The 21,844-nt window shown below is 38.5% G+C and overlaps 1 long non-coding RNA gene across 1 annotated transcript in view; it reads right to left on the bottom strand.

Moving 5' to 3' along the window:
• Positions 1-2,819: 2,819 nt before the first annotated feature.
• The window catches only part of LOC125259178, a 53,950-nt gene continuing 34,925 nt past the window's right edge, over positions 2,820-21,844 (bottom strand). Inside the window, exons 3-4 of the long non-coding RNA XR_007182740.1 lie at positions 10,343-10,416; positions 2,820-3,874 (exon numbers count right to left, since the gene is read on the bottom strand). This is a non-coding gene — a long non-coding RNA (uncharacterized LOC125259178). The remainder of the gene's footprint in view (positions 3,875-10,342; positions 10,417-21,844) is intronic.

Genomic DNA, 21,844 nt, shown 5'->3' with positions numbered 1-21,844 from the left:
TCCAAAGCTTAAAGTTATTAATTCAAGTGTTCTTTCTAACATGATATATAATAAAATGCTTTTTTTGAAGATTATTACATTTCAATTTTACATGATTTGTGCGCGTCCCTCAGTTTGACTTACCACCCCGTCACACTAACTTAAATAATGCACTGTTCCTTTAAATAACATCACAAAGCCTAAAGCCCCGTTCACACCGCCAGCGACTTTTTCGCTGCATGTCGCTAGTCTCCTACTGTGAAGTCGCTTGTGGGCGTTCCTAGTGCTGTCGCTCTAATGTCATTGGTAGACTGCACATCTGATCATATCTATAGAAAATGCAGTCACAAATGATATATAAAACTAAGAAATCATTCTAATTGGACAAGGAATTAGGTTTAAAATAATTAAAAGTAACATTCTGCTGTTGTAGAGTGTTGTGACTGCAGCTCGGTGCATTAAATAATTAACTAGATTAACGATCGGTCTATCAACAAATTAAACTCACTCATACTGTCAAAAATACTAAAATGTCATTCGAATTTGACAAATAATAAATTTTCTTGTCCCTAATAATCAACACAATGCAGGGGAAACTGTAATATGAACTGCAGCAGTGCTAAATTGCTCACAGCATCATATAATAACAACACAAAATGTATGAATCAAACTCACAAGACTGCCGACCGTTTCTTTTCCACGCATCATTTAATTATATCCATGTATGTACAGTCAAATCATATAAAACAGTGAAATCGCTCCGGAACTATCCCTGTCTGTCTTGCCTGCACTCGAGACGGTGACGTGAGCTCCAGAGAGCTTCATTCCTATTGGCTGTCGCTCGCGAAATTCGCTCCTGATTTGCATAAAGTTGAAATCTGAACTTTTGTCGCTTGTCTCTCGTCGCTTGCCACGCCTACATTCCGTCGCCAACGGTCACTGTCGCTCTTGTCGCCGGAAGTCGCCAGCGCTCCATTGAAATGAATGGGATCCTGTCGCTTTGTCGCTGCTTGTCGCCATAGACAGTAAAAGAAATGGACACAGCGACCCCATTGGAACTCTATTGAGTCAAGTGAAGCCCATTTTTAGCGTTTTTTAGCACTTCCGTTTCTGACGCGCAGACTCAAACTAAGCTTGATGACGTCAGCAACCTGTCTGACAGATGTAAATCTTCTAGTAGCTGTGCGTGCAAACTGCCATCGTTAATCTTGCAGAGACGGCGAGCTTGAGCGGGGAGTTCTTTGGCGTGAGTGAGCAGGAGCAAGTATTCTGATTAATTAGTTTGTATAGTATTTTAAAATGTAACGCCAGTACGCCAAATTAAGATAATCTCCCCGATTGCCTGCGAGCTTCTCCTCCTGTCTGTACGGTAATTTCTCTACTGTGCGACAGAGAGTCGAGTGGTTATGACGCAATCGTTAGCTTATTTTTACAAAAACTGTTTCTACGGGGCCATAATGTAACATAGAAGATAATGGAGCCCTTTATACATTGTCGTGTATCTTTGGAAATAAATAATGGACAAATGGAGTCTTTAAACGCCCCAGATGTAAAGTTATTCGCTGTCAAAGTGACGCCAAAATGAATGGGAGTCAATGGGATGCTAACGCAAGTGAAGTTCTGCTACAAGATGGCAGCACGCGGCCGACTTCAACTTCCGGTCGACTTCCTTGGGCACTGCTTGTCGCTGGCGGTGTGAACGGGGCTTAAGTGACATCATTTGAGCCTTATTGCCACCAAGAACAAAAGCAGGCAACTATGTTCATTTTTTTTTTTATTTGTTGCTTTTTCATGTTAGGCAGGGCCCGTCAAACTTAAACCTACCACCCCATCACGCAAAATAGATAGGGAAAACTGTTTTTTATTCATTTTTTTTACATTATTAATACAAAGAAAATTATATTTCAGATTGAATGCATGTATGCTAGGTGAAAAACTTGACCACATGGGAGATTTGTGGACATTTTTTTTTTTTTTTTTTGGCAGGGTTCCCTTGCTAAAATGTGCGTTCCAAGGGCTAAATACCATGTTATTTGGGCTCGCTTCAACCCGTGGACATGAAAAACAACCCGAGGCAACAGTGTAAAAGTAGCCCAATTACCTTATGTAGCCCCGCCCCTTTTCAGCGCTGCGCTCGTTGTCTTTTGACTTCCGGTTTGTATTTCCACAGCGATCTTACGTATTTATGAATGAAATGCTCATTTTAAAATCTTCCCAGTCTACTAACATTTGTTAAGACGTCTGCTTTAAACATACAATACTCATGATAACTTTTGTTAACTCTACAATAAGTAAATCCACTACACCAGCTAGTTATTCTTTGAAAGCAATGCCATAGAAATATACTAAGCTACCGCGAAAACGGAAGTTCAAAGACAATATTATAAAGATGGCGGCGCACTTGTTTCTCAGGTGAATAAGGTCTATAGGCTATTTTTTCCCAATTTCCACACAAACAACGCTTCAGCTCTTCAGTTACAGACTTCTGTGTGCTTGTTACTAGATTATTATATTTTGTGGCAGCCCACGAGTCATTTCTTTCTCCCACTTCCTGTGCACATTTCAGTATCTTCCCTCCCGCATCCGTACTCAGCAAATTTTAAAATTGTCCCGTACCATGGGATTGCAGATTTAAATGGTTTAAAAAGATTCAAACACCAGAAGCTGAATATTGTGAACAGAAATCATAGTTGCCTTTATGGGGCCAGTTGCCACAAACAAAAATAAATAAATTTAAAACATAATAATAATTAAAAATGCAAAATCTTGTTCTTATTTTTCATTGCATGATTTATTATTTATTATATAGTTCATTAATATTATTTACAAATTTAAATATACTAATTATTTTATTTCATGATTATTTATTGTATTTCAATGAAAATTGTATTTATTACCTAACCTGAGGAAGTAACCATAGCAACAACAGAGTGGTTGAACACTTTAACATCACCATTAGATGAAGCACTGAAAAAAACATAAACATTGCCATTATCATTTTCTTCTAGATCTAAAAAATTACAAACATACCATAAGATCTTTAAAATAGTTTACAAAAATGTGCCTCACCTGAAAGACATTTCCATTCAAACACTGGTTGTTGATGTACACTTTCTATGCTTCTCATAAGGAGAATAAACCAAAAGCTTTTCAATCCACTGATTGGTATGCTAGCAGGAGTGCAGGCTGTCTGGATTGCCGACATGTGAGGACGATTTCCTCATGCAATGTCACAGATTATCCTAAATAAGCCTGTCTAAGCCCATCATACCTGGCCAACCCACAAAGCCAATCAGTGCGGGTCTACGGCAGGTTTTTTCAGCTGGAAAAGACGCCCATTTTGGAAGCAAACATAGTCATCTACATTTCTTTGAAGTCTGATATTCACCTCTCCAGCAAATGCATGCTTATGAAGATTACAACAAGCATAACTTCAGGATATAGTCGTCACTGCGAAGATATGTCAATTTGCAAGCAAAGAAAATTGCATTAAAGGCTTTTCACGTACGCAGAGAGACACCTACACTTGTTCATAGCCTCAGATTCCCTGAGACCTGCCTGCTAACCTGCTGATTTGGGAAAGAGACACTTAAATGACTTAAATTCTCTAGGAAGTCAATTATGAGTTGCGTAATGGAGAGGTCAGGTCTGTGCTGACCAGCCAATTTTAAATTAGATATGGGGAAAAGGAACATGTCAAGGAGAGAAGAATAGAGAGAAAACGGGAGGGGGAGAGAGGTGACTGTGGAGGATACGCACCATGGAAGAAGTGCTGCGGGCACAAAGGCGGCAATAGAAATGGAATCGCACCTCTATCAGACCTCGGGCCCGTTCCAAGCGTGTTACCGTGTCACTCAGAGCCCTGTCAGACACTGAGACCTTGACACCATTAGCACTGTAAAAGAGAACGCAGGGTGCGTTTTAAAGACCTCACACAAACCTATTTCTAACAGTTATGGACTTTTTATGTGAAGACGTCCATGACATATGTGAGGTGATGCACTGTTGAAGTCTTTCTCACTGCATATTAACAAAACCAGTGGAATGGGCTCTTTAGGTGAACCTGTAAATTGTGACAGCAGGAAACTTGTGAAAGCTTTCGGGAGATAGTAGCAGCTATCCGACAATTTTAAGATGCGCGAATTGGTTGAGCTAGGCCCGAGGTGACATAGAAAAGCACTAAACAAATAAGTCCAATCACAAGGTGGAACTTTGAAGTTCTACTTTGCATACTGAATATATCACTCCTGCCTGAAATTGAGTCATCTTCATAAAAAATATTCAAAGAAATGCAGCTGTCATAGTTAGGGTGCATAAGCACGGTACATCTAAGAGTGCATACATAATAAACCGGCACCCAACTTCCATTAAATTGTCAAGAATGTTGGTATGTCGACCAACGATGAATCACATTAGCTACTTTTTAATTCTGCAACTTAGATCGTATTACGCTAAAGTATAAATTTTCACAACCTTACTAAGAACAGTTAGAGGTTCGATTTATTGGGTTAGAGCAATTTCATTCATGACATTTAACCAGATTTGCAGTCAAATTTCAATCACAAGAACATGAATGCACATGCATCACTTAAGATTAAGATGCCGTTTGACCTTATCTCATACATTTATTGTAGGCACAGTTCCCCTTTTTATGTAAAGGTTTATAGCATGTTTTTATTAAACATCCATCTCAGAGATAGTTCCATCCTGCTTTCTAAAGAGCAAAAGAAGAGCGAGCAGCACTGAAATATGGCTTATGATTGCATCTTTCTATCAGCTGCTGGCAAGGATTCTCCTGTTCTGAAGAGATTGAGAAAGGCAGATCTACACTGTTTGCCTATCTTCTGCTCTTAATAAATCTAGGCAAAGCCTGACAGGTAGATCCCCAATTCACATAAACACATGTGGCAAATCTCTTTGGGTTCTCCAAGCATGTGTGGGAGCTCTGTTCAAAAGAGAATTCAAGAGTATTTATTTACTCTTCACATGGTTGCCAAAAATTTGAATTCAAGAACTGTCTTGAAAAGGCCACATCATAAGGATGCTGAAGTGGGATATGAATTGGAGTGACAGGAAGGGGATTTACTGATGGAATCTTCCAACCCGCTTAACGTTGTTTGGCTACATTTTGAAGAGTTTGAAATTTTAAAGAGCATTCTGGATCATGGTGCAAAAAAACCCCAAATGTATTAAATACAACTAAATATTTAAACAAAATTTTTATACTTAAATTCAAATTACAAATTGGAATTAAAATTTTTTTTTGGAATTCTTCATAATTTAAAGGTGCCCTAGAATTAAATATTGAATTTACATTGGCATAGTTGAATAACAAGAGTTCAGTACATGGAAAAGACATACACTGAGTTTCAAACTCCATTGTTTCCTCCTTCTTATATAAATCTAATTTGTTTAAAAGACCTCCGAAGAACAGGCGAATCTCAACATAACACCGACTGTTACGTAACAGTCGGGATCATTAATATGTACACCCCCAATATTTGCATATGCCAGCCCATGATCAAGCCATTAGACAAGGGCAGAACGTCTGGATGTGCACAGCTGAATCATCAGACTAGGTAAGCAAGCAAGAACAATAGCGAAAAATGGCAGATGGAGCAATAATAACTGACATGATCCATGATAACATGATATTTTTAGTGATTTTTGTGAATTGTCTTTCTAAATGTTTCGTTAGCATTTTGCTAATGTACTGTTAAATGTGGTTAAAGTTACCATCGTTTATTACTGTATTCATGGAGACAAGAGAGCCGTCGCTATTTTCATTTTTAAACACTTGCAGTCTGTATAATGCATAAACACAACTTCATTCTTTATAAATCTCTCCAACAGTGTGTAATGTTAGCTTTAGCCACGCAGCATAGCCTCAAACTCATTCAGAATGAAATACATAATACATAATACATCCAAATAAATACTATACTTACATGATCCGATGTATGCAAGCAGCATGCATGACGAACATCTTGTAAAGATCCATTTTGAGGGTTATATTAGCTGTGTAAACTGTGTTTATGCTGTTCAAGGCAAGCGCGAGCTCCGGGGGAGCACAAGAATTAAAGGGGCCGCAACCTATATATCGGTGCATAGTTAATGATGCCCCAAAATAGGCAGTTAAAAAAAATAAATAAAAAAAAATCTATGGGGTATTTTAAGCTGAAACTTCACAGACACATTCAGGGGACACCTTAGACTTATATTACATCTTTTAAAAAGAAGTTCTAGGGCACCTTTAAGTCTCCAGTTTCCCGCATACTGATATAGTGAAAGTTGTTTAAGAGATGAAAAGTCACGAGGGCCTATTTGTTCTGTCTGATCAAAGATCATTGCATGTGTCTAAAATGTTTTGACCTTGTAGTCATGAGCTCAGATGAAGAAAAAAATTGTCTGTGTGTTTGTGTGCAGCTGTTGACAGCAGCCAGCCTAAGATCAAACAAGCAGTCAAACTGTCAACTCATTTCCCTTTTTGCCAAATACGGTACTGTAAGTCAACACTGTGTGACATGCCTGTTGTTTGGAGAATGCCTCTCCAGCTACCCTCATACCACAGATGCACATCGCAATGAATGGCAGAGCAAACAAGCATTCTCACACTGCACTATAAATAATGCTTGGAATTCAAACAGAAATTGAATTTAAAAATACTACAGTCAAACACGTTTAGTTAATAGATAAGAATATATATTTTTTTATAATATAAATTATATATACTATAATTATAATCTAATATAGTTTAAATACAATAATATTTTTTAAATGTGCCCTAGAACCAGTTTTTACAAGATGTAATATAAGTCTAAGGTGTCCCCTGAATGTGTCTGTGAAGTTTCAGCTCAAAATACCCCATAGATTTTTTTTTATTAATTTTTTTAACTGCCTATTTTGGGGCATCATTAACTTTGCACCTATTCAGGCTGCGGCCCCTTTAAATCTCACGCTCCCTGCCCCCCTGAGCTCTCGACTATAATACAGTGCATTTACAAAGTTAACACAGCTAATATAACCCTCAAATGGATCTTTACAAGATGTTCGTCATGCATGCTGCATGCATGCGTCGGATCATGTGAGTATAGTATTTATTTGGATGTTTACATTTGATTCTGAATGAGTTTGATAGTGCTCCGTGGCTAACGGCTAATGCTACACTTTTGGAGAGATTTATAAAGAATGAAGTTGTGTTTATGCATTATACAGACTGCAAGTGTTTAAAAAGGAAAATAGCGACGACTCTCTTGTCTCCGTGAAACGATGGTAACTTTAACCACATTTAACAGTACCTTAGCAACATGCTAACGAAACATTTAGAAAGACAATTCACAAATATCACTAAAAATATCATGAATCATGGATCATGTCAGTTATTATCGCTCCATCTGACATTTTTTGCTATTGCTATTGTTGCTTGCTTACCTAGTCTGATGATTCAGCTGTGCACAGATCCAGACGTTAATACTGCCTGCCCTTGTGTAATGCCTTAAACATGGGCTGGCATATGCAAATATTGGGGTCATACATATTAATGATCCCAACTGTTACATAACAGTCAGTGTTATGTTGAGATTCGCCTGTTTTTCGGAGGTCTTTTAAAAAAATGAGATTTACATAAGGAGGAAGCAGTGGAGTTTGAAACTCAATGTATGTCTTTTCCATGTACTGAACCCTTGTTATACAACTATGCCAAGGTAAATTCATTTTTTGATTCTAGGGCACCTTTAAAAAAAATTGATCCAAGAAGTATACCATTGTCACAGTTATTTCCTGTTTAGTTGTTTCTGTCATGTCTGTATTAGATTTCATTAGTTGTTATGGTGTCTAATAATCTCTGTCCAGCTGTTCCTGTTTAGTCTCCACATTTATATGGCCCTGTCCCATATGGCAGCCTAAACCCTCACAGTCTTCTGAGTCCGCACTTTCGTGACGTAATGCTGCTTTGACTGCCAGGTAGAAGTCGTCTGCGTAGCTCGCAGACTTGTGAGCTCAGCAGAAGTGCGCCTCAAGGGCACATAGTGGCTCGTGAGCACCCTTCTGAAAGCTAAATTGATGAATGGGACACCCTTCTGTCTCGTGGACTTAATGGACATGCGTATGCAGCAGCCATTTTAAGTCCACAAGACCGAAAGTGCACATGAAGTGTGCCATTTGGGACAGGGCCTATGTGTATTTATACTCCGTCCTTTGCTCAGTCCTCATCTGTTATTGTTTGCGTCTATGGGCTGTTTAGTTTGCCTTTGGCTCTACCTGTGTTTGCTTTGCTTTATTAAAGACTGTTGCTACTTAATCTTTCTTCATCTTCATTGGAACTAAACCATGACAGAATAACCAACCATCAAAAAAGACCAGAAAGTTTCTGGGGTATTTGGCCTGGATGCTCCAGGATGGCAGCCTCTCCCTCACAGCCAGTGACCCCGAGGCACCCACCGAGGTCATTTCGGAATCAGAGCCGGATTACATCAAAGCACAGAGCCAGGAATGGACCTAGACCTGATAGATCTGTGGTCCGCGGATCCAGTTCTTCTGCCAGTGCTCCTGCCTGATTCCCTGGTCCCATCTCGACCAGTCCCGACCAGTCCCCTGGATCTGTTGGCACCACTGGTGTTTGTCCAGCTCCTTGGCTCTGTTCCCGCCGCTAGCTCTGTGCGACTCATCTACCTCGCCTCGGGCTTCCCCTCCACTATCTCGGTATGAGGCTGAGTCCCTGGCTGCACCTCGGGCCTCCAGGCCCATGTCTCCACCTTGGCCGATCAGCCACTGGGCTCCCTCTTCACTCCAGGTCAGTGTCCGGTGAGCGATGTCCAGCTTCCACCATGGACTTCCGGGATTGCGGCGGTACCTACACCCTCCACCCCTACGGTGTCATTGGGCTTCTCCCCTCCTTTCTGCTCTGCCAGATCCTCCACTCACCCAGGATCCGCCAGCGTTGATCAGCTCCCGGATGCCGCCCAGCCCTTCAGCCGAAGCTCCACCCTGGCTCCTCCAACCGTCGGCACCACCATGGTGTTTCTCGCTGACTCCTCTGGGTCATCCCTGGCCATCACCAGCTTCATGCCCTTCACCAAAGCTCCCTCACTCCTCAGCTGGACAGTAATGTGCCTTTCCGAGACATGTTTCTGTCATGTCTGTATTAGTTTTCATTAGTTGCTATGGTGTCTTATTAGTTAATCTCTGTCCAGCTTTTCCTGTTTATTGTCCTCATTTGCTTTGTGTATTTATACTCCCTACTTTGTTCAGTATTCATCGGTTATTGTTTGTGTCTCTGTGATGTTTAATTGGATCCTTTGGATCTTCCTATGTTTGCTTTGCTTTATTAAAGACTGTTGCTTCTTCGTCTTCATTGTAACTAAACTGTGACAACCATACAGAAAATCTGCATTATATTTAACAAGAAAATCATATACTATAAAAATCATAAACTTTTGTAGAAAAATCTTGTGAAAAATGCTTTGTGATAAAAGGACATTCCCAGAAGTCACATAACATCAAGATCAAGATTATTTAAATAATGCTGGTATGAGTATATTGAAAATCTGCCAGTATTTTTTATGTATGTGTTTTTTTTTTTTTTTTTTTTTTTGCTGTTTTTTTTTTTTTTACAGTGTGTAATTTACGTTTACCAATACATAATCTACAGGCAGTTATATATTCTTCAGCACAAGTAATTTAGTCAAAAAAAAAATAAATAAAAAAATACTAAAACGTCTGTCACCCTAACTTCACACTGCAGTAAAAGATCAATACAAAAGCAGTAATGGAAAAATTATATATGCTATAACCTGTGGGGTAAAGTAGAGCTCTATTTTGGGGAACACATAGTAAGAATTAACAGCCTCATAAACCATAGAGATCACCCTAGTCCTTATGTGCAGCTTCTTCTAGGATCACATCTGGGGCCCACATCCTTCAGTGTCACACACACAGCTGTAAATCAATCAGTCAGTAACATTCAACCTCATGTTCTCCACACACGTCCATCACCTCAACAGCCACACAGCTGTGGGTGAAATTCCACTCCTCGCAGAGCGTGCTATGGTTACAGTTGCCATAGTGATACAGAGGGCAGGAAATAGCTAAAACAGTTGCAAAGAAAGAAATTTGAAGCTGTGCCTCAAATTATATACATTGCATGCTTTCAGTAAACACTATGTACTCAGCCATTTAATGTATGTATGTACAAAGGGTAGTATCGTCTCTAATGGAACACATTTTTTAATAACAAGTTTTTACAGCAAGTTGGCCAAGTATATAAATAAAAATAAGTGCCCCAAAATGGCATTTTACATATAGTACCTATTACAAAAATATTGAAAAACAACATGGGGTGATGATGATAAAGCATTCAACTTACATTTGTAAAGCATTGTCTTCTCCATATAAGTTTCAGTAGTTGCCACTTCTGACGACTTTAAAATAACTTGCCCTCTGCAACGTAGCAAAAACAGTGGACGTTAAGTACATAAAGTGTCCAAAATTACACATTTCATTTTTTCAAGTGAACAAACATAATCTGGGTACTCTTGGTATATTACATCTCATTGCATTTTAGTCACGCTACTTAAATTAGAATAGAACAAAAAGATGCAAAATGAGAGACCTTGAGTTCTTTTTGGTGGCCATCTACCCACCCACTCTTTATAGATGCAAACAATCATGAGCCAGTGCACAAATAACAAGCAATTTAATCATCTTTAAACAGTTTCCACTCTTCTGATGGATCCCTCAGCTGTCATACTCAGTCTTCCTCTTATTGAAGTGTTTTACCCTGGGTTGGCATGTTCACCCATTAGCCATATTTATTGAGGCAATATCTCACTCTGGAGACACAAGGAATGATAGTGTGGCCCCCAGCTGCTTTGCAATCAGGCCATTAGTCTAAATGTGTTTGTAGAAATGTGTAGAGCTCACACAAAAGTTATTACCGCCAGCCACAATTGCTTTATAATTTAGGCACATTCACTCATAATGAATGGTTTGGGGAATTTTTGGAACCTCGTCTTGGGAAAATTCACAACAATAATCTAATGTTAATATTCACATTCGTTAGAAAATAGCTGATGATACTGTTATGATTACTGTGATAATGGATTAATTGCTGGGATTAAGACAAACCTTTGTGAATGGGATTTTATCTCTCTTTCCCTGCCTTTTAAAACATATACACACAGCTTGTCCCAAATCCTACCTAATGAAGTCTACATCAATTAGGTTATTTCATGCTTGTGTGAAAGGATTATGTGACTTCAAATTGGGATGGTAAGCAGTACCTTCTCCTTGCCTGCAAATCAATTACAGATCCATCATTTGCATGTTTATCTGCTACCCAAATGGACACTGAATGCCACATTCTTCCAGCCAGAGCAGGGTGGTACGTGGACATTCTGTCTAATAAAAAAGATTAGATCCATCTGGAACAAAACTTGTTTAATTCTGCTTATTGAAATTTACTTTGCTTTTTTTCCCTGTTTTATTCAAATTTACTCTGCAGTTTATTTATTATTTAATAGGTTGAGAGGGTAAAGTAATTTGGTAAAAAACAAGGACACACAAGTGTTTTTGTGCATGGATATATAAAATAACTTTTCTTTAGCCAAAAGATATATACTGTAAATAAATAAGCTGTTCAATATTTTTTATCCACAGGGCATTAGGTAGCAAGAGTGTGTAATGGCAGTATCAAAAATTCTCTCTGAGGTGAACATGGTTTGCTCAGGTGAAGTGAGGAACGTGTCTCAAGGGGAGTGCTCATGGTGTGTTGAGGGATCTGGCAATGCTGTGACAGCTGTGGGAGTAAAGTGAGTGAAAGTGTGAAAGAGAGTCTTCTGAGGTGTTTTCTACCTTTCTAGGATGTCCCAGTGGCTCAACGGCCTGAAAGTGAGATGAAAGTGGAAAGTTTGAAAAGCTTGGACAAGAAGAGAAAATATTCAGGAATTCTATGTGGATACATGTCTTTGTGAGTACAACAACTTCTAAAATGAAGGAAAGAATATTCCAGGTTTTGTTCTATGAATATTAATTAGACCTCAGAAACAGTCTCCTGAGACAAAGGACTGCTGAAGTAATAAGACACACTGTTATGTTAAACAAATCAAATGCACTTCAGCAAGCAGAGAGCTCTCGATGGCTTTTCTTCATCAGTTTTTTACTGTACACCACAGTTTCAAACACACACACAACATGATCTCATTTAAGTATTGGTAGATATTCTCAAGTAACATTTATGCATACATTTTTGTATGTTTAAATATAAAATGTACACATATTGACAGCACCTAACACATAAAACTTAAGCTGTGCACGCATATCCATAATGTATATTATGAATGAACAGCTTTAGAAAGGTAAAGACCTTTTATATTTATCTTTTATATTATACATTTATTTGTATACATTTACATATTAATATATTTTATTAGATGACTGATTGATTGATTGATTGACCTTCGCAACAAGATTGTTGCACTATATACAAACCCGATTCCAAAAAAGTTGGGACACTGTACAAATTGTGAATAAAAAAGGAATGCAATAATTTACAAATCTCATAAACTTATATTTTATTCACAATAGAATATAGATAACATATCAAATGTTGAAAGTGAGACATTTTGAAATGTCATGCCAAATATTGGCTCATTTTGGATTTCATGAGAGCTACACATTCCAAAAATAGTTGGGACAGGTAGCAATAAGAGGCCGGAAACTGCAACTTGCAACTTATTAGGTCAATTGGCAACATGATTGGTTATAAAAAGAGCCTCTCAGAGTGGCAGTGTCTCTCAGAAGTCAAGATGGGCAGAGGATCACCAATTCCTCCAATGCTACGGTGAAAACTAGTGGAGCAATATCAGAAAGGAGTTTCTCAGAGAAAAATTGCAAAGAGTTTGAAGTTATCATCATCTACAGTGCATAATATCATCCAAAGATTCAGAGAATCTGGAACAATCTCTGTGCGTAAGGGTCAAGGCCGGAAAACCATACTGGATGCCCGTGATCTTCGGGCCCTTAGACGGCACTGCATCACATACAGGAATGCTACTGTAATGGAAATCACAACATGGGTTCAGGAATACTTCCAGAAAACATTGTCAGTGAACACAATCCACTGTGCCATTCGCCGCTGCTGGCTAAAACTCTATAGGTCTAAAAAGAAGCCATATCTAAACATGATCCAGAATCGCAGGCGTTTTCTCTGGGCCAAGGCTCATTTAAAATGGACTGTGGCAAAGTGGAAAACTGTTCTGTGGTCAGACGAATCAAAATTTGAAGTTCTTTTTGGAAAACTGGGACTAAAGAGGACAAGGACAACCCAAGTTGTTATCAGCGCTCAGTTCAGAAGCCTGCATCTCTGATGGTATGGGGTTGCATGACTGCGTGTGGCATGGGCAGCTTACACATCTGGAAAGGCACCATCAATGCTGAAAGGTATATCCAAGTTCTAGAACAGGGGTAGGCAAGTTCGGTCCTAGAGAGCCACTGTCCTGCAGAGTTTAGCTCCAACTCTGAAAACAACCTTCAGCTGCCTATAGCCTTAGTAATCCTGAAGAGCTTGATTAGCTTGTTCAGGTGTGTTTGATTAAGGTTGGAGCTAAACTCAGCAGGACAGCGGCTCTCTAGGACCGAACTTGCCTACCCCTGTTCTAGAACAACATATGCTCCCATCCAGACGTTGTCTCTTTCAGGAAAGACCTTGCATTTTCCAACATGACAATGCCAGACCACATACTGCATCAATTACAACATCATGGCTGCGTAGAAGAAGGATCCGGGTACTGAAATGGCCAGCCTGCAGTCCAGATCTTTCACCCATAGAAAACATTTGGTGCATCATTAACAGGAAGATGCAACAAAGAAGACCTAGGACAGCTGAGCAACTAGAAGCCTGTATTAGACAAGAATGGGACAACATTCCTATTCCTAAACTTGAGCAACTTGTCTCCTCAGTCCCCAGATGTTTGCAGACTGTTATAAAAAGAAGAGGGGATGCCATGGCCTTGGTAAACATGGCGTTGTCCCAACTTTTTTGAGATGTGTTGATGCCATGAAATTTAAAATCAACTTATTTTTCCCTTAAAATGATCCCAAGAACCAAGGACCACTCACAAAGAGCTCCAGAAAGACTTGGAGGCAGCAAAAATAAAAATAAAAAATACACACACACACACACACACACAATAGGCAATGCGCTCTACTGCCATGGCCTCCATGCATGCTCACCTCGGAAGGCTCCATTATTAAAGAAAAAGCATGATGAAGCTCATTTGAAGTTTGCTACATAACTTGGAAAAACCTGTGAATTAATGTAATCTGTAGTCTGGTCAGATGACACACAAAAAAAAAAAACTTTTTGGCAATAATACCACACAACCATGTTTAGAGGAGAAATGGCTCTGCATATGACTTTAAAATACCATACCAACAGTGAAATTTGGAGGTGGAAGCATCGTGGTATAGGACTGTTTTTTTTCTTCTCATGGTACTGGCAGAATCCATATTATTGAAGCGAAAATTAATGGAGCCATGTACGAATAAATGTACTTAGATTAATCTGTTGCCATCCACCAGGATGATGAGGATGAGATATGAGTTGACCGTCCAGGAGGACAACGATCCAAAGCATACTGCAAAGTAAACTCTGAATTAGTTCCAGATGAAAAATTTAAGTTGTTGGAATGGTCCAGTCTTAATCCCAGGGCCCCCCAGAATATTCAAGATTTAAAGACAGTTTGTTTGGAAGAATGGACCTAAATTGCACCAGAGTACTATGAGTGATTTGTTTATTCATACAGAAATAATTTTGAAGCTGTATTAAAGTATTAAATACAATTTTCAGCTAGCGTGTTCAAAACATTTTTTCCTGCATCATTTCATTTTTTAAAACATTTTTATGGATTTTAATATTATGATTTAACTGTGTCATTTTCTTGAGTTAATACCAATGTCTGGTCAAAATTTCATGTGAATTGCTGAATCGGGAGTGTGTTTAATTTAAAAAAAAAAATGATGTTGAATACTTATTTCCCCCATTGTGAGTGTGTGGGTAGGTAGATAAAGCATCATTTGCATTTCCAGGTGCAGATGGCACCTGGTTTGATATTTTGTTATTCAATGCAAAGATGTTCAGATATTTGAAGTGTGGTTTAAAGGTGGGGTAAGCCATTTGGAAGTTAGTCGAACAACAAAAAACGTTTAGCCAATCAGCATTAGTAGATGTGTTATGGTTGAGGAGACAGAATGAGCAAGAGGGAGATTTGAATAAATACTGCAGAAAGAGAGAAGAGACACAATACAAAAGAGCTCAAAAGAATATCACGTGAATGAAGGTTTATGACTGGGCAAGTGCTTTAGGAACCGTGTTAATATTACAAAAGCTTTCCAGCGCTGGACAGAGCTACATGGTCAGCCTGAAAACAGACACAGAGGCTGCTTTGATTCCGCTTCACATGTAAGTAACTCTGGGTTTGAGTGCCATTGATCGTCTCAAGCTGCTGTGCTGCTGGCTACTAACAACAAACTCTTGTTTGTATTTACTGTTGTGTACTGTACTGTACATTCATTTTTGTGCTTCATCATCTGCACTTTATTTTTCATGAAGCATTATTTTGTTGCGCGTCAGCTGTGATAAACAGACATCCACTCTCACATTGCATGTGTAACACTGGCCAGCTAGTGAGAGTTGAGCAGGTAAACCACTGCACACTGACGACCGCTAGAGAATGCGGTGTTTAGCGTCATTGTCAGTGCACTCGCCTCACCTGCCAGCAGTGATCGGGGCTTGAGACCGACTCGGAGCAGGGTGGTTAGGATTGGAGGGTGAGTTTTGGAGGCGGAGCAATGAAGAGAGGGGTGGGTTTGTTTGGGTTGATTTCAAATATCAACAATGTCCAACAGCGTTTTTGAAATATGACTTACCCCACCTTTAAGTGTCCAAAGTGTTTTTGCAATCCCTTCTGTTTCTGTTTTTTGAATGTATACTGTGACAAATATCAAAGCCGCCTTGAAAGTAAACAGGTTTACTTTCCTTTAATTAATCTCTCCTCCCTTATGAATCTGCAGACAAAAACATGGCACATACAGTGGGGCCTGGCGCGAAACCCAAATCAGCATAACATTCAGCTCTGCATATAATTCCTCCGCACACATCCCTCCCCTCACACTCCTCCCTTTCTGTCTTCTCTTCCTCCTCCTCCGGGGTGTCAGGGGATCTTTTAACAAAACAAATCCAAATGCAACGTTGAATTATTTCCACTTGACTCAATGATGTATGAAGGGAGCACTGCAATTAGCAGCTCTCTTTGATACTTCTCTCTCCAGTGATCCAGCAGACAAATGCATTACTATCCTTGCACCCCCTTTTCACCACTGCGGTCCACATATTTGGAGGTGGGTGGGAGTGAAATCTCAGCTAAACCCAAAAACTCCTTAATGCTAAGAGTTGTGCGCTCCTGGGAGCACCACACGTCTTTTGTTGGAGGCGAATGGAAAAGGGCTTAATGAATTATCCAGCTAAGGTTGGAGGCAATTAACCTACATTAGTTTGTGATGTGTTCCTAGCTGTCAAAGAGTACGCAAGACTGTTTGCTTCTGCAGTCAACTTAAACCAGAATGTGACACAGCGTGGGCTTCTGAAAAGCAAATTGTTTAAAAGTACAGCTTTATACTGTGGCTAGTGAAAGAAAACTGTTTGAGCTATCATTTTTGGCATTTTTATCTTCAATCCAATCTATAGGATGATATTTCCACCATGTTATTTTGTAAGTAATGAGGTCAGATATTGTATACCTACATAGGTCCTATAGTAGTGAGTCATAGGCATCAGCATGATGCCAAGAGGGTTGTTTTCTTCTGAAAGAGCGTGTGAAAATAGCAGACAGAAAACCGTATGCCATGTCAAAAATCGATAATTTAAAGGTGCCATCGAACGTTTTTTTTACAAGATGTAATATAAGTCTAAGGTGTCCCCTGAATGTGTCTGTGAAGTTTCAGCTCAAAATACCTCATAGATTTTTTTTTTATTCATTTTTTTAACTGCCTATTTTGGGGCATCATTAACTATGCACCGATATATAGGTTGCGGCCCCTTTAATTCTCGTGCTCCCCCGCCCACGGAGCTCACGCTTGCTTTAACCAGCATAAACACAGTTTACACAGCTAATGTAACCCTCAAAATGGATCTTTACAAAGTGTTTGTCATGCATACTGCATGCATGCGTCGGATTATGTGAGTATAGTATTTATTTGGATGTATTACATTTAATTCTGAATTAGTTTGAGGTTTTGCTCCGTGGCTAAAGCTAACATTACACACTGTTGGAGAGATTTATAAAGAATGAAGTTGTGTTTATGAATTATACAGACTGCAAGTGTTTAAAAATGAAAATAGCGACGGCTCTTGTCTCCATGAATACAGTAAGGAACAATGGTAACTTTAACCACATTTAACAGTACATTAGCAACATGCTAACGAAACATTTAGAAAGGCAATTTACAAATATCACTAAAAATATCATGATATCATGGATCATGTCAGTTATTATTGCTCCATCTGCCATTTTTCGCTGTTGTCCTTGCTTGCTTACCTAGTCTGATGATTCGGCTGTGTACATCCATACATTACTGGCTGCCCTTGTCTAATGCCTTGAACATGGGCTCATTGGGCTGGCATATGCAAATATTGGGGGCGTACACCCCGACTGTTACGTAACATTCGGTGTTATGTTGAGATTCGCCTGTTCTTCGGAGGTCTTTTAAACAAATGAGATTTATATAAGAAGGAGGAAACAATGGAGTTTGAGACTCACTGTATGTCATTTCCATGTACTGAACTCTTGTTATTTAACTATGCCAATATAAATTCAATTTTTAATTCTAGGGCACCTTTAATGCATTCATTTTATAGGAACGGTAGGTTTAGACACTATTAAATACTGTTTAAAGTTGGGAGTCAGTTACATTTTTTTCAAAGTTAATACTTTTATTCAACAAAGATACATTAAATTCATGAAAGAATCCTGAAAAAAGGCATGATTTCCACACAAAAAATATTACAACTGTTTTCAACTTTGATAATGATAAAGATGATGATAATGATTTCTTGAGCAATGAATCATCATATTAGAATTATTTATGAAGGATCATGTGACACTAAAGACTGGAGTAACGCATAATTCCCAGTCTGAGGACGTGAACAGCTCCGAATATAATGTCACATGCGATCTCAAGATTCCGGTAAATACGAGACGTGAACGCAGCATTATGGCTGCTGGAAATTCAGCTTTGCCATCACAGGACAAATTACATATTAAAATATATTAAAATAGATATTTTAAATTCTAATAATATTTTGAATTATTATTCTTTTTACTGTATTTTTGCAACAAAAAAAATCTTACTGACCACACCTTTTGAACTGTAGTATATAAAAATCCCCCTCTCATGGGTAAAACATAGGCAAAGAGTAACTTATCAAAGAGAAAGCTTAATATTCAGAAGCTGTATTTTCCAAAGCAACCGGATTTTCAGGTAGGAGGAAAAAAATGACCTTGAATGGATTATAAACCACCTGCTTGAGGAAAAAAAATCCCCACGATGTAACCTGAGTGTGCCCTAAAGAGAGCAAGGGTGTAGAGATGAAGCCTAACCTTTTGTACCTTGACAGATCTGTCTCTCTTAGACAGGCCTTTGTAAGAACAATGGCTCATGGCAACTGAACTTTAGAAATGGGCATCAGAGCACTGATGAACCATCCCAGCTCATTTAATAAATAGAAGTGCATTAGAGTCAGAATCAGACTCATTTGTATGTATAACAGAGCATATCGATGTATAACATTGTCGGAAATCATATGAAAGGTTTGTGTTTTCACAGAAGCAAGAGAATCATATGGGTTTGGAATGTCATGAGGGTGAAAAAAACAATGACAGAATACAAATAACTTAATATGATGCAGTTCTGGAAGTTATGTTATTTTGTCTTGACAAGGAAAGGTCATTTGAAGTCACAAACTAACAAAGGCAAACACTTGACAGCAAGAGCAAATATGTTTGGAATAAAGCAGACAGCCTTTTGTCCTTGTATCTGAAAAAACACATTAAATGAGCACTTAATTTAATGCACTAATTTTGATTAAACAGATCTCAGTATTTGAAAACATAGGTTAATTAAGGAAAATAGGAATTTATTATTTAATATTTAAAATGTTATTTTCCATACTCCTACAATTATCAACATCTAACTACTACTACAAAAAGAAGAAAAAACCCTTCAAAACCATGAATGGCAGATTTATAAAAAAAGACTTGTGGACCCATGTAGTCTAAAACTTGACTGTTCTGGTCATCACTTGGAGGAATGTTCAGTACTTATTCAAATGCAAGACTTCCAGCTTGTAGCCAGCCAATGCATGCAGTCTCAAACCATCTATGACATGGTTCCCCCCATGATGATACTAAACTATGTGAGAATCATTCTTCTGAGAGAAAAAAAGTCCACAGACACGTTTATCAGAAGTTCATTATCTGGCTTCATCTCAAACCTGGCCTTCTCTATATGACAGATTTACCAGCCAGGGGAAATTATGATACAAATTAATTTATGAATTCAAATATTATTCTCATATCTGCCTATTAAGTTTCTTTTCAGGAGCCCCTCTTCACCTTTCATGCACCAGTGTTCTTCCCTCCGTCAATAACAATCAGAGAAAAACAAATGAACTCTAAATCCCTTAATGCTCCTGACCACACAAGAATCCATAAACACAATGTTAACCAGGCCACATTCTGTGTTAATTTCACACTTGATCTGCTTAGTTTGTTTCTGTGCATTTGGCTTTATTAAAAAGTGCATGTCATTTTAAAGACATGAGAAACATAAATACAAGTTATCAATATGAAATTATAATGAAGGAGCAGACTGGATCCATTGGGATTCATCCATACAGAATCACAGCAGGACTCCGAGTTCACCCACTGCGTCACTCACATCATTGCATTTCATTTGGAGTCACTTGCTCTTTCAGTGCAGTGTGGTAAACCAATTTCACGTCCCTTTTTCATATATCAGCTGTTAGGGGACCTTATCTAAAATGCTTTACATGGCAAAAGAACACCATCATTCCTTGACAAACATGACAACATGACAGCTATTTTCCACAGCGGGCTCTTACTCACACAACCTAGATGACGCAGCCGATAAAGAACAACAGCAGCATAAACAATGAGGGAAAGTCAACATCTCGGACAAGACAGGATGCAGGATGGCCTTTAAAGCTATTCTCTGTAACCTTCAAAATACTGTTTGTTATACACAAGTATATGTTCTATCCTGGAGATACATATGCTTAATGAAAAATGTATGTTTGTGAAGATCGATTTGGTATAATTTTACAAGTAACCACACATCTGGGACAAACAAAACAAAAGGTTCTGGGAGTGCAGAAAGAAAAAAGTATTGAGGCAATTGGTGTATACTATTAACCAGAACATACTATTAACCCCCACGTAACAGTTACACTATGACGTCCTCACAGCCAGCAGCAAAAGTTCATGCTAGTAATTACTTAAATACTTTGGCACTTTGACAGTGTGATGCATCCAAGCAAGTCAATGTGGCTCAAGCTATTGAGTATTTTTACGGCAGATGGAAAAAAAGCTTCATGCCGATTTATGCTCACATATATTTAAAAGTGAAGATGCCATTTTATTTTACCACCATTAGATTTTATCCAGAAAATACTGGATGATCAGTCTTCTTTTCCATAAAATAATAATAATAATAATAAGTAAGCAATAAGGTACGAGAGGCTGTGCTGTATTGTGAATAAGTGAATTGTTGTGAACATGGAACAAGACACAACTGACAAATGCTTTGACTAGCACTGTCAGTCATGGGAAAACCCCTTAACTGTTAAAAGGACAAGATATTGCAGCTGACATTTAAACATATTTTTTATTATGAACATAGGACTGACCTGAAGGAAAATGCTGAATCTGAATGCAGGTAATACTTTCTCACAATACTCTTCTACTCTACAGTAAGCGCCAATGAACAATATAAATTGCGATCAAACTATGCTATGAGTCGTTGCTAAGGGTGTTGTGTAGAGATTCACAGAACCGTTGGGTGAAGCGGTCATATCAGAATCAAGGACCGTTTTATAATACATTTTATGTTACTCTAATATAATATTTAGGTGGGCATGGTTCCGGAAAAAAAAATAATTAATATAAAAACTTTACTTAGTATATATATAGCAGTAAAATATCTTTGGTTTTCTGGAAGCTGGCTGACCAGAATAAATTTGAGTTGTATTATTATTATTATTATTATTATTATTATTATTATTATTATTATAGTTGTGTTAGTTGAGGATTATTATTATTGTTGAGTTGAACAGGAGGAAACAAAGAGATAAACTAGACCATAAAGACAAATGGGCCTTTAAAAAGAACAGCACTGGTTGATTTATACTTGTCCTGCAGTGCTGTAAAAATGTACACATGCTGAGAACAAAGCAATTAGACTTACATCTCTTTGACGCAAATGCTCTAAGTTGCTCCCACCTAGTGCTTGAAGTCTTGCCAGCAAGCTGACGAGCGAGAGGAATATCTACAGGTAACAAGAACTCTGGGTTATCTTCATACGTAAGCCACACAATTGCTTATTTAAACATTTTCAATCAAACATGACAATGGACACTGCTGAGCAAGGGAAAAGTGGGAGAGAATGTAAATAGGGACAAAACACAGTGAAAGGGCCAGAGATCACAAAATTGGCATGCTAACTTGGCCTAGTTGTACTTGAAAGGCATTATCAGGTGTAGAAACACAATCAAGTTTCTTAAAATGAGCCACAG

The sequence above is a fragment of the Megalobrama amblycephala genome, linkage group LG23 (assembly GCF_018812025.1).
Source record: "Megalobrama amblycephala isolate DHTTF-2021 linkage group LG23, ASM1881202v1, whole genome shotgun sequence".
NCBI classification, from domain to species: domain Eukaryota; kingdom Metazoa; phylum Chordata; class Actinopteri; order Cypriniformes; family Xenocyprididae; genus Megalobrama; species Megalobrama amblycephala.
Note: the sequence above shows the minus strand (reverse complement) of the source record. Positions and strands in the feature narration are given on the sequence as shown.